Source organism: Adiantum capillus-veneris, chromosome 21 (genome assembly GCF_014529385.1).
Source record: "Adiantum capillus-veneris isolate H3 chromosome 21, ASM1452938v2, whole genome shotgun sequence".
Lineage (NCBI taxonomy): Eukaryota > Viridiplantae > Streptophyta > Polypodiopsida > Polypodiales > Pteridaceae > Adiantum > Adiantum capillus-veneris.
In genome coordinates, this window is record NC_140951.1 from 26,706,406 (window position 1) to 26,712,469 (window position 6,064).

The window sequence follows — 6,064 nt, forward strand, 5'->3', positions numbered from 1 at the left end:
TCCTTTCCTATTTTGCTTGCCCTTCTCCTTGCTATCCTCCTTGCTCGATGCCCTTCTCCACATTCTCAAGGGCCGAGAGAGAGAGATTACCCTTGCTTTGCCGGCCTCTTTATCTAGCTCGGCTTCAACTCCTTCTTCTTGCCCCTTCTCTAGCTCGGAGAGAGGTAGGCTTTTTGTGCAAACCTGATAGAGAGAGAGAGAGAGAGAGAGAGAGAGAGAGAGAGAGAGAGAGAGAGAGAGAGAGAGAGAGGGAGAGAGAGATTTCCTATAGAAGGAGCTTGCCCCTTCCTTTCCTTTGCTTTCCTTGCCGAGCACAAGCCGAGAGCACCTCTTTGCTTTTGTGCGAGCTGGAGAGAGAGAGCACGTCTTGCTTTGGTTGGATTGGAGATCAAGAGAGAGAGAGAGAGAGAGAGAGAGAGCTCGCCTTGATTACCCTCCTCTCCTCGCCTTGCTTGCTTTGCTTGCCTCCGCCAAGCTTCCTTCGCTTGCCTCAATAATCTCCTTGCATGCCATAAAAATTTCCTATATATAGAGTGTCCCCTCCCTTAGCAACGACGGCGACGGCGTTGCTAGGGAGGCGTAAAAACACTCCCTTCCTGACGTGGCAGTAAGGCTCTCGAGTAGCGCGAAATTCCCCGGCACAGGCTCCAAAAGGGAGCGCCATGGCGAGAGCTGCAAGTTTGTCTTCATGCTCGACATGGCTTGAAGCCTGAGCAGACTGGCGTCAGTTCGTTTTCAACCTGCTCGCTGCATGTGCTCTTTGTTTCGCCCTGCCCTTTTTCTTTTTTCTTTGCTTTCCCACTAAAACTCCTAATTTTCCCCCTATTGGGTGGCCATTGACTTCGGCGGCCATTTTTAACTCAGGCGGCCTTTGCCTTGGTCATTGGGCGGCCTTTGTAAGGGCATCACATTTGGCATACATGCCGACGGAGGTATTGCCAAGCAGTATCTCTTTCTCCATTGGGCGGCCACATTGGCCCTTTGTTTCTTTTGGGTAGGCGGCTCTTAAAGGTCATCCCATTAAACATACATGCCGACCAAGCAATGCCTTAGTTGGGCACGACATCTTTACACAATAGCACTTGATCAACAATATCATCCGTGAAGTTAACTGCTCATATTAGGCATACATATTCACCCAAGAAAAGCAAAACCAACCACAACATCTTTCCCCGACAATCCTTGACTAACAATATCTTCGTGAATTTTAGTCCAGCTAACCGGCATTGCCTACATGAAATGGCATCCCGAACATGAGACTCCTCAAGCTATTATTGTTCCCGCATTCCAAAACCCTATCTGCACGTCAAAATTTCCAAATGGCACTGCGATCTAGCGGATCGAACTGGTACGGAGCCTGCACCCGGTGAATCTTTAACGGCTAATATCTTGGCGACCGGGACTCCGATCACTGATCTGAAAAGACCGACACGATCCACAAAGTAAGCACTTCAAGCCTGTGAATTCATTTCATCTCTGTCACCTCAGCTGCAGTTGCCCAATCCGGTACGGATCTACAATCGACTCAGACTTCAATATGCCATAACTTCTTCACCGTAGCTCCAATCGAGGAGCCGTAAAGATAGGCCGGTAGAGCACATCAAGCACTACAGTTCTAGATCATAAACTCCCATCTGTGCTCACTTCAAGCGTAGTCCTTTTTAGCATCAGTAAGGCATCAATTGGACCTTTTAAGCCGCATCTGGCATACATTAATCATTAAACTTGGCCAGTTAACAAGCCGTGATCACTGACCATTAAATGTGTAGGCTTTAAAGGAGCTTATCTTGCATTTCTCTGCTCTTTTTCTCTTCATGGTAGCGGAGCTGCACAACACTGCAGGTAGCCAGCAGGGAAAAAATCTCTCTCTCTCTCTCTCTCTCTCTCTCTCTCTCTCTCTCTCTCTCTCTCTCTCTCTCTCTCTCTCTCTCTCTCTCTCTCTCTCTCTCTCTCTCTCTCTCTCTCTCCCCCCCCCCCCTTTCAAGCCCGAAGGTGCGATGCACAGTTTTTTTCTCTCTCTCAAACCCACACACACACATACCCTCACACACTCTCCCCTCCCCTAGCGAGCCATCGCTCTCACTCTCCTTCTCGCTTTCTGTGTAGCCGTCGGGTGCAGCCAGCATACAGTGCCTCTCTCTCTCTCTCTCTCTCTCTCTCTCTCTCTCTCTCTCTCTCTCTCTCTCTCTCTCTCTCTCTCTCTCTCTCTCTCTCTCTCGCACACACACACACACACACACACACACACTCTTCACCCCCCCCCCCCTCTCCCCATGCCCGCGTTCCCTCCCTCTCTCTCTCTCTCTCGTTCTCTCTCTCTGGCGCCATCGCTAATTCACGGTAAAAAACATATATATATATATATATATATATAGATAGATAATTACTTTCTCCCCCCTCTCTCTCGTTCCCACACACACTCATTCACACTCACACACACCCGCTCGACAGGGCACACACAACTCAAGCCATACACACACACATTTGGCATGCATTTATGCACTCGAGTATACACACCCATACAAATAGTACACACACTCACACAACCCCACACATGCACGCACATATTCGGAAGAAAAAACCACAGCACGCATATACGCACACATCGAAAAAAAATAAAAAAACGAATAATGAACATCGACACCAAAGAGAAGAAAGACGAGATGGCCAAGTTGCGCGCCATCGACACCGAAACAAGAAAAGGTGCCCAAGGCATGCCTCGGCCGACCCCGAAAATGACGAATGTGCTACACCGATGCACGACGCCCTCTTCAGTGAAATCCGTAGGTTGTCATCATTTTTCCAAGTTTTAAACCAAATCTTGTTAAAAAATTCAATTTGTAAATTATCACCTCTTCTAGGTGATGGCCACAAAGGCCCACCTAGGAGTTCTCCTTTATAATATTCCCCAAGACAAAGCAAGGGTCAACCATCCAGGACCCACCGCCTTGCTTTGTCTCCCCTAATTAGGGCCCTAACCTAATCAGACTGCCCTAAACCTAAAGCAGCCAACACCTATAAAAAAGGCACAGAGAGGTCACTATCAGGGCGCGGCAATTTCATCAGAGGTCAGCACTTGGTAGTATTTTGGTGGGAGGGATTGGCGACATTTGCATCACGAGAGAGGGGACTTAGTGTAGCAATTTTCTTTGGGAACTTGCAGTATGTAAAGAAGCTATGTCTACATCTCGACTCCAATGGTCAACACACACACACTCATGTTAGCAAAGTCTCCGTGTCTGTGAGTCATCTCTAGAGAACTCACTATTAGGCTCACTATCTATCTCTCTATCACCATGATTGTCACCTCGCCGGAAATAAGGTTGTTGTAAATATTGCAAGAAAATAGTTTTCCCTCACACCCCAAGGGTTTTCATCACCTGTCTTATTCTGTCTCTCTCTCTCTCTCTCTCTCTCTCTCTCTCTCTCTCTCTCTCTCTCTCTCTCTCTCTCTCTCTCTCTCTCTCTCTGTGTGTGTGTGTGTGTGTGTGTGTGTGTGTGTGTGTGTGTGTGTGTGTGTGGAGTTTGCGATATCTCCAATCACCGTTGTCTGCGTCCTAGCCGCTCAAATCTAGGTGGTGCCCCATGTTCACTTCATCGTGGCCGGCTCGCGGTGTGCATCGGCTCCTGGTGTTTTCGAGGCCGTCGGGGTCTGTGTCACGCTTTGCGCTCGTCATTTGGTGCCCCCATTGAGGAGGGCTTCTTGGAAACCTCCAGTTTACAATGCTGAAAACAACGCACATCATCAATCGTGGATGAATGGCTGAAAGAATTCTCCAACTGGAGAACGAAGGAGGAGGAGACTAAAGAGGCACTGACCGCCTTCATTGAAGTACTACTGCCAGGCTGTAGTGTCGTCAGTATTCAAGAGGTAAGCTCCCCATCTCGTGTTGCTCATTCTAACCGCAAATTGAGAGCATCAGGTGGGAAGTCTATGAAGTGCCATCACTATTGTCAACCAAATCACACCGTCAATGAGTGCCAGCAATGAAGGTAACGAAGGGGCTGAAATCATCTATATCGACATTCACCGCGATGAGGTCATCCATATCAAGGGAGGAAAGAAAACGGTAAGGCCTCTCTTTCCTAAGGAAACTGCAAGCAAAGGTATAACCTCAACTCCTAAGTGGCCCAAAGGGGCTACTCGAGCCAAAGGTAAGGAAGGGCTAAGCCAATCTGGAAACACATGACCCCAAAGGAAGAATCATCTGGCCATGCGAGTACTTCAAGTTCGGAAAGCCAGGTCGTACCCAGTTTGCCAAAGAGAAAGTCATCCGAGGCTAAGCGACGGAAGGTCGCCTATTGATTCACACGGCGCATGCGAGTACTGCCAGTCCATTTCGACAATCCTGAAGCAAAAGTGGTAAGAAGGTTTCCATGCCCTAGGGAGGAGTGGTTCGGCTATTTCTCTCGCTGTTTTGGAGGATGGGTAGAGGGTCTTGCTCCTCTCCCCGTACAGCTCATCCTGAAGAATCTCTCCACCATGGGTGAAACCCAGTCGGCTGGAGACGTGTTACAGCTGAATGGAGTGGAGTTCATGCAACGTGCCAACTACGGTAATTACTACTGCTAGCTAAAAGGCTAGGAGTAGTCAAACGCGTCGCCATCACCTTGTACGTGGTGAGCGACGAAGGAAAAGTGGAGCCTATGAAAGGCGACAACCTCCTGTGGATGTGCCAACTCGTCAACACCGGCACGGTAAGAGTATAAGTAAGTGCTCCACCCTCTGTGCATGATGAAAAACGGACCAACAGTGTTCCCGTTTAGATTTTTGCAACATGTGTATGTGAATATTTATGTAGATAAGAAAATCTTCTACCAACAGAAGATCGTGTATCTGTTTGGTGATACGGTGCTAGGAGAAATCCTTAGCTCCCCAAATCCTATCATTCTCCCCATATTGGATTACCACCACTCCTTCAATGTTTCCATCTTTATCCTGTTTTAATCTATCCACCCAACTCTATAAAAAGCCGCTATGAGCTGCTAATGTCATTAATGTTATTTTAAAAACAATGTAATTTCCTGAGTTACTACCATGGCAAGTGTCTCTTTTCCCACGTTCAGTGGAAAGAAGGGAGAAGACATCACCACCGACTTTCTGGATGACTTCGAAATTGCTTGTGTGGTTTCCACAAGGATGACGACGCTTCACGGCTACGAATTTTTCCTCTACTAATGAAAGTAGATGCCAAGTCTTGGTACAATGCTTTGCCCCAAGCTACCAAAAATGCATGGGATGTACTACGTGCTGCCTTTGTGAAGAGGTTTGGTGGAGGCACAACCTCAGAAAAGTTATGACAGCTGCTGACAGAATTAAAGCAGGGAGGTCTGCTAGAGTATACCACTTACAAGTCCAAGTTTGTGGACTTGTGGGAGCGATGGGTTGCCTCACTGGAGGAGGTAAAGGAGCACCTAATTTCCTGAAAAAGGACCGTTTCATTGCTGGCATGTGGTCGCCGCTTAAGGAGAAGGTGAAGGGGAGGTTCCCTACAATGTATGAGTTGGCAGTGGAAGTAGCCCGCCTTAAAGACAAGAAGCTACACATGCAAGCAAGAGTCAATGAGTCAGAGAAATTGAGCTCAGTCCGACCAACCCAGTGACTGCAACATTCGTTCATAGATCCCAACCATAGGAGGCATCAGAAGAGTAGCAAGACCTACGGAGTCGCATCACTTCTCAGCTCGAGAATTTATCCGTGCATTGGTGCAGCAAGGACATGCACCTATCAGAAATCCAGAGCAAGGGAGAGGACAACGAAGGCAAAACCAAGATTATCACTGCTATAATTGCAGGGAAGACGGCCATGGCATGTACTACTGCCCACATCCAAAAAGGCTGAATTTCAATAGAGGAGGAAGATAGAATCAGATCTCTCCACCAAGGGCAAGACCACCACCACCCAGGCAACCAGGGCCAATTCCACCGATCCAAATCCTTCGACCACCTATACAACAATCACCACCACAACCTCTTATTCCACCGCTACCTCCACCACCTACTGTAAACCAAGCGGTGAGTGTTATTAGCTTGGAAGCTAAAGGGAAGGCAAAGGTAGAAGAAC